At 42.9% G+C, this 8268-nt stretch overlaps 1 long non-coding RNA gene across 2 annotated transcripts; it reads right to left on the reverse strand.

Moving 5' to 3' along the window:
• Positions 1-2311: 2311 nt before the first annotated feature.
• LOC124026088 lies at positions 2312-4257 on the reverse strand. 2 transcript variants are annotated; one of them, XR_006837258.1, is made up of 2 exons: positions 4175-4257; positions 2312-2493 (listed from the first exon to the last, which is right to left on the reverse strand). It is a non-coding gene; the product is annotated as an uncharacterized LOC124026088 (long non-coding RNA). The 2 variants fall into 2 exon arrangements; XR_006837259.1 differs by lacking the exon at positions 4175-4257 and adding an exon at positions 2849-2948.
• Positions 4258-8268: the final 4011 nt, after the last annotated feature.

Below are 8268 nucleotides of genomic sequence, written 5' to 3' on the forward strand. Positions count from 1 at the left end.
ACATGGAGACATGAGGGTTTAATAATGAGATTGGAGACATGAGGGTTTAATAAAGAGATAGGAGACATGAGGGTTTAATAAAGAGATAGGAGACATGGAGACATGAGGGTTTAATAAAGAGATTGGAGACATGAGGGTTTAATAAAGAGATAGGAGACATGAGGGTTTAATAAAGAGATAGGAGACATGGAGACATGAGGGTTTAATAAAGAGATAGGAGACATGGAGACATGAGGGTTTAATAAAGAGATAGGAGACATGGAGACATGAGGGTTTAATAAAGAGATTGGAGACATGAGGGTTTAATAAAGAGATAGGAGAAATGAGGGTTTAATAAAGAGATAGGAGACATGGAGACATGAGGGTTTAATAAAGAGATAGGAGACATGAGGGTTTAATAAAGAGATGGGAGACATGAGGGTTTAATAAAGAGATGGGAGACATGAGGGTTTAATAAAGAGATAGGAGACATGGAGACATGAGGGTTTAATAAAGAGATAGGAGACATGAGGGTTTAGTAAAGAGATTGGAGACATGAGGGTTTAATAAAGAGATAGGAGAAATGAGGGTTTAATAAAGAGATAGGAGACATGGAGACATGAGGGTTTAATAAAGAGATAGGAGACATGAGGGTTTAATAAAGAGATAGGAGAAATGAGGGTTTAATAAAGAGATAGGAGACATGGAGACATGAGGGTTTAATAAAGAGATTGGAGACATGAGGGTTTAATAAAGAGATAGGAGACATGGAGACATGAGGGTTTAATAAAGAGACAGGAGACATGAGGGTTTAGTAAAGAGATAGGAGACATGGAGACATGAGGATTTAATAAAGAGATTGGAGACATGAGGGTTTAGTAAAGAGATAGGAGACATGGAGACATGAGGATTTAATAAAGAGATAGGAGACATGAGGGTTTAATAAAGAGATAGGAGACATGGAGACATGAGGATTTAATAAAGAGATTGGAGACATGAGGGTTTAGTAAAGAGATAGGAGACATGGAGACATGAGGATTTAATAAAGAGATAGGAGACATGAGGGTTTAATAAAGAGATTGGAGACATGAGGGTTTAATAAAGAGATGGGAGACATGAGGGTTTAATAAAGAGATTGGAGACATGAGGGTTTAATAAAGAGATGGGAGACATGAGGGTTTAATAAAGAGATGGGAGACATGGAGACATGAGGGTTTAATAAAGAGATAGGAGACATGGAGACATGAGGGTTTAATAAAGAGATAGGAGACATGAGGATTTAATAAAGAGATAGGAGACATGGAGACATGAGGGTTTAATAAAGAGATAGGAGACATGGAGACATGAGGGTTTAATAAAGAGATAGGAGACATGGAGACATGAGGGTTTAATAAAGAGATAGGAGACATGGAGACATGAGGGTTTAATAAAGAGATAGGAGACATGAGGGTTTAATAAAGAGATTGGAGACATGAGGGTTTAATAAAGAGACAGGAGACATGGAGACATGAGGGTTTAATAAAGAGATAGGAGACATGAGGGTTTAATAAAGAGATATGAGACATGGAGACATGAGGGTTTAATAAAGAGATAGGAGACATGGAGACATGAGGGTTTAATAAAGAGATAGGAGACATGAGGGTTTAATAAAGAGATAGGAGACATGGAGACATGAGGGTTTAATAAAGAGACAGGAGACATGAGGATTTAATAAAGAGATGGGAGACATGAGGGTTTAATAAAGAGATAGGAGACATGGAGACATGAGGGTTTAATAAAGAGATAGGAGACATGGAGACATGGAGACACAAGGGTTTAATAAAGAGATTGGAGACATGAGGGTTTAATAAAGAGATAGGAGACATGGAGACATGAGGGTTTAATAAAGAGATAGGAGACATGGAGACATGGAGACACGAGGGTTTAATAAAGAGATTGGAGACATGAGGGTTTAATAAAGAGACAGGAGACATGGAGACATGAGGGTTTAATAAAGAGATAGGAGACATGAGGATTTAATAAAGAGACATGGAGACATGAGGGTTTAATAAAGAGATAGGAGACATGGAGACATGAGGGTTTAATAAAGAGATAGGAGACATGAGGGTTTAATAAAGAGATAGGAGACACGAGGGTTTAATAAAGAGATAGGAGACATGAGGGTTTAATAAAGAGATAGGAGACATGGAGACATGAGGGTTTAATAAAGAGATAGGAGACATGGAGACATGAGGGTTTAATAAAGAGATAGGAGACATGGAGACATGAGGGTTTAATAAAGAGATAGGAGACATGGAGACATGAGGGTTTAATAAAGAGATAGGAGACATGGGGGTTTAATAAAACATTTATTCTGAGCACATCTGTACAGCAACGGATCAACACAGCAGATCCCAACACAGTCATATTACAACCTCAAATCAACCACTACTTTATTTAACCAACCATAACCTCAACACAGCAGATCCCATAGAACATATTACAACCTCAAATCAACCACTACTTTATTTAAACCTCACCATCCAGCTCAACCTCCCACCATCTTTATTTAACCAACCAGAACCTCAACGACATCAGCTCAACCTCCCACCATCTTTATTTAACCAACCAGAACCTCAACGACATCAGCTCAACCTCCCACCATCTTTATTTAACCAACCAGAACCTCAACGACATCAGCTCAACCTCCCACCATCTTTATTTAACCAACCAGAACCTCAACGACATCAGCTCAACCTCCCACCATCTTTATTTAACCAACCAGAACCTCAACGACATCAGCTCAACCTCCCACCATCTTTACTTAACCAACCAGAACCTCAACGACATCAGCTCAACCTCCCACCATCTTTACTTAACCAACCAGAACCTCAACGACATCAGCTCAACCTCCCACCATCTTTATTTAACCAACCAGAACCTCAACGACATCAGCTCAACCTCCCACCATCTTTATTTAACCAACCAGAACCTCAACGACATCAGCTCAACCTCCCACCATCTTTACTTAACCAACCAGAACCTCAACGACATCAGCTCAACCTCCCACCATCTTTATTTAACCAACCAGAACCTCAACGACATCAGCTCAACCTCCCACCATCTTTATTTAACCAACCAGAACCTCAACGACATCAGCTCAACCTCCCACCATCTTTACTTAACCAACCAGAACCTCAACGACATCAGCTCAACCTCCCACCATCTTTATTTAACCAACCAGAACCTCGACGACATCAGCTCAACCTCCCACCATCTTTATTTAACCAACCAGAACCTCGACGACATCAGCTCAACCTCCCACCATCTTTATTTAACCAACCAGAACCTCAACGACATCAGCTCAACCTCCCACCATCTTTATTTAACCAACCAGAACCTCAACGACATCAGCTCAACCTCCCACCATCTTTATTTAACCAACCAGAACCTCGACGACATCAGCTCAACCTCCCACCATCTTTATTTAACCAACCAGAACCTCGACGACATCAGCTCAACCTCCCACCATCTTTATTTAACCAACCAGAACCTCGACGACATCAGCTCAACCTCCCACCATCTTTATTTAACCAACCAGAACCTCGACGACATCAGCTCAACCTCCCACCATCTTTATTTAACCAACCAGAACCTCAACGACATCAGCTCAACCTCCCACCATCTTTATTTAACCAACCAGAACCTCAACGACATCAGCTCAACCTCCCACCATCTTTATTTAACCAACCAGAACCTCGACGACATCAGCTCAACCTCCCACCATCTTTATTTAACCAACCAGAACCTCGACGACATCAGCTCAACCTCCCACCATCTTTATTTAACCAACCAGAACCTCGACGACATCAGCTCAACCTCCCACCATCTTTATTTAACCAACCAGAACCTCAACGACATCAGCTCAACCTCCCACCATCTTTATTTAACCAACCAGAACCTCGACGACATCAGCTCAACCTCCCACCATCTTTATTTAACCAACCAGAACCTCGACGACATCAGCTCAACCTCCCACCATCTTTATTTAACCAACCAGAACCTCGACGACATCAGCTCAACCTCCCACCATCTTTATTTAACCAACCAGAACCTCGACGACATCAGCTCAACCTCCCACCATCTTTATTTAACCAACCAGAACCTCGACGACATCAGCTCAACCTCCCACCATCTTTATTTAACCAACCAGAACCTCAACGACATCAGCTCAACCTCCCACCATCTTTATTTAACCAACCAGAACCTCGACGACATCAGCTCAACCTCCCACCATCTTTATTTAACCAACCAGAACCTCGACGACATCAGCTCAACCTCCCACCATCTTTATTTAACCAACCAGAACCTCGACGACATCAGCTCAACCTCCCACCATCTTTATTTAACCAACCAGAACCTCGACGACATCAGCTCAACCTCCCACCATCTTTACTCCTCATTTATTCACGTTTACAGACACACTTTATAATATTTTCTTCCCAAAGAGCAGAAAAATACATGTCAATATAGTAGTTATTAATCAGGATCGTCGTCATCGTTAATGTGAGTGAGGAAAACACGATGACTCCTTTATGGATCAGGACGTATGGATTCTATATCATATCACTACTCCGGATACTATATCGGTTTTATGGGGTCAGGGCTACATTGTATGGGTTAGAGTTACAATGTATAGGTCAGGGTTACATTGTATGGGTTAGAGTTACATTGTATGGGTCAGTGCTACATGGTATGGGTTAGAGTTTAATTGTATGGGTCAGGGCTACATTGTATGGGTTAGAGTTACATTGTATGGGTCAGGGCTACATTGTATGGGTTAGAGTTACATTGTATGGGTTAGAGTTAAATTGTATGGGTCAGGGCTACATTGTATGGGTCAGGGCAACATTGTATGGGTTAGAGTTATATTGTGTGGGTTAGAGTTAAATTGTATGGGTTAGAGTTACGTTGTATGGGTCAGGGTTACATTGTATGGGTTAGAGTTATATTGTGTGGGTTAGAGTTACGTTGTATGGGTCAGGGCAACATTGTATGGGTTAGAGTTATATTGTGTGGGTTAGAGTTAAATTGTATGGGTTAGAGTTACGTTGTATGGGTCAGGGTTACATTGTATGGATCAGAGTTATATTGTATGTGTTAGAGTTATACTGTATGGGTTAGAGTTATACTGTTGGGGGAAAATCACATGACTTTAAAATAAAAACAAAGACTTTATAATTTATAGCAGATAAAACACAGCCAAGGCACAGAAAGATGAAGAGGAAAGAAGAGTGCTCAACAGACATAGCAGGGTCAGGGGTTAAGGGGGGTTGACATGACAACAAGAGAATACACTGCAGCAGGAGGAAGACTGGGCTGTGTTCAGCACGGAGCAACGTTCAGGAACGTTCAGCAGCGTTAGAACGCTCAGAAACGTTCATCAGAGTAAAAATGCTCAGGAACGTTCAGCAGAGTAAAAATGCTCAGGAACGTTGAGCAGAGTTATAACGTTCATGAACGTTCAGCAGAGTTATAACGTTCAGGAACGTTCAACAGAGTTATAATGTTCAGGAACGTTGAGCAGAGTTATAACGTTCAGGAACGTTGAGCAGAGTTATAACGTTCAGGAACGTTCAGCAGAGTTATAATGTTCAGGAACGTTGAGCAGAGTTATAACGTTCATGAACGTTCAGCAGAGTTATAACGTTCAGGAACGTTCAACAGAGTTATAACGTTCAGGAACGTTCAGCAGAGTTATAATGTTCAGGAACGTTGAGCAGAGTTATAACGTTCATGAACGTTCAGCAGAGTTATAACGTTCAGAAAAGTTCAGCAGAGTTATAACGTTCATGAACGTTCAGCATGGAGCAACGTTCCAGACATTCAACACAGAGCTACGTTCAGATTCAGCAGAGTTATAACGTTCAGGACATTCAGCACAAAGCTACGTTCAGGTTCAGCAGAGTTATAACGTTCAGGAACATTTAGCAGGGTTATAAAACGATCAAGAACGTTCAGCACCGAGCAACGTTTAGGAACATTTAGCAAGGTTACGTTCAACGCACCAGGACTCAGTACAGAGTTAACACACACTGGGGCATCAGTCTCAGACTGTGTTCCAAATGGACCCCTATTCCCCCATGTAGAGCACTACACCTGAAGACACTATAGAGGGCACTACAGAGGGAATAGAGGGCACTACAGAGGGAATAGAGGACACTACGGAGGGAATAGGGGACACTACAGAGGGAATAGGGGACACTACAGAGGGAATAGGGGGCACTACAGAGGGAATAGGGGGCACTACAGAGGTAATAGGGGACACTACAGAGGGAATAGAGGGCACTACAGAGGGAATAGAGGGCACTACAGAGGGAATAGGGGGCACTACAGAGGGAATAGGGGGCAATACAGAGGGAATAGGGGGCACTACAGAGGGAATAGGGGACACTACAGAGGGAATAGGGGACACTACAGAGGGAATAGAGGGCACTACAGAGGGAATAGAGGGCACTACAGAGGGAATAGGGGGCACTACAGAGGGAATAGAGGGCACTACAGAGGGAATAGAGGGCACTACAGAGGGAATAGGGGGCACTACAGAGGGAATAGAGGGCACTACAGAGGGAATAGGGGGCACTACAGAGGGGGCCATTTCGGACCCATTCTGAGACTCAGCATAAGGGCTCATACAGCATAGAGGCAGTTAGATACTTTATATTTTACACTTTAAAAATCACCACATGGATGACAGGGTTAACACTGGACCCGCCCGGAGTTCAACCTCCCTTTCTAGTGCACTACTTTAGACCACAGCCCTGTGGGCTAGGAGGCAGACGCAGGGGATAGGGTGTTACATCTGGGACAGATTCTCTCACGGTTCTAGAACTGGAATACCACCGGCAGGGTTCTGTCCCGGGTCACCGGTGCAGCAGGAAGATTCCATACCGAGAGAGAGTGGAGTCTTCCTCCAGTAACTAAACGTCCTCTCACTGTCAACTGGGTTTATTTACAGCAAACTTAACACGTGTAAATATTTGTATGAACGTAACAAGATTCAACAACTGAGACATAAACTGAACAAGTTCCACAGACATGTGACTAACAGAAATGAAATAATGTGTCCCTGAACAAAGGGGGGTCACAATCAAAAGTAACAGTCAGTATCTGGTGTGGCCACCAGCTGCATTAAGTACTGCAGTGCATCTCCTCCTCATGGACTGCACCAGATTTGCCAGTTCTTTCTGTGATATGTTACCCCACTATTCCACCGAGGCACCTGCAAGTTCCCAGACATTTTTGGGCAGAATGGCCCTAGCCCTCATCCTCCGATCCAACAGGTCCCAGGCATGCTTAACGCTCATTCCTTTGACAATAATTGCAAATCCGACTTTCACCCCTGGTGAGACAAAACTGCGACTCGTCAGTTGAAGAACACCTTTTGCCAGTCATGTCTGGTCCAGCGACGGTGGGTTTGTGCCCATAGGCGATGTTGTTGCCACCTTGCAGCATGCCTAAGACATGTTCACGCAGATGAGCAGGGACCGTGGGCATCTTTCTTTTGGTGTTTTTCAGAGTCAGTAGAAAGGCCTCTTTAGTGTCCTAAGTTTTCATAACTGTGACCTTAATTGCCTACCGTCTGTAAGCTGTCAGCGTCTTAACGTCCGTTCCACAGGTGCATGTTCGTTAATTGTTTATGGTTCATTGAACAAGCATGGGAAACGGTGTCTAAACCCTTTACAATGAAGATCTGTGAAGTTATTTTGATTATTTTTTGAAAGACAGGGTCCTGAAAACGGGATGTTTCTTTAATTGATGAGAACACAGAGGGGACTGAAGTACTGTCACTAATTGATGAGAACACAGAGGGGACTGAAGTACTGTCACTAATTGATGAGAACACAGAGGGGACTGAAGTACTGTCACTAATTGATGAGAACACAGAGGGGACTGAAGTACTGTCACTAATGGATGAGAACACAGAAGGGTCTGAAGTACTGTCACTAATTGATGAGAACACAGAGGGGACTGAAGTACTGTCACTAATTGATGAGAACACAGAGGGGACTGAAGTACTGTCACTAATTGATGAGAACACAGAGGGGACTGAAGTACTGTCACTAATTGATGAGAACACAGAGGGGACTGAAGTACTGTCACTAATTGATGAGAACACAGAGGGGACTGAAGTACTGTCACTAATGGATGAGAACACAGAGGGGACTGAAGTACTGTCACTAATTGATGAGAACACAGAGGGGACTGGAGTACTGTCACTAATTGATGAGAACACAGAGGGGACTGAAG

The sequence above is a fragment of the Oncorhynchus gorbuscha genome, unplaced genomic scaffold (assembly GCF_021184085.1).
Source record: "Oncorhynchus gorbuscha isolate QuinsamMale2020 ecotype Even-year unplaced genomic scaffold, OgorEven_v1.0 Un_scaffold_2576, whole genome shotgun sequence".
Lineage (NCBI taxonomy): Eukaryota > Metazoa > Chordata > Actinopteri > Salmoniformes > Salmonidae > Oncorhynchus > Oncorhynchus gorbuscha.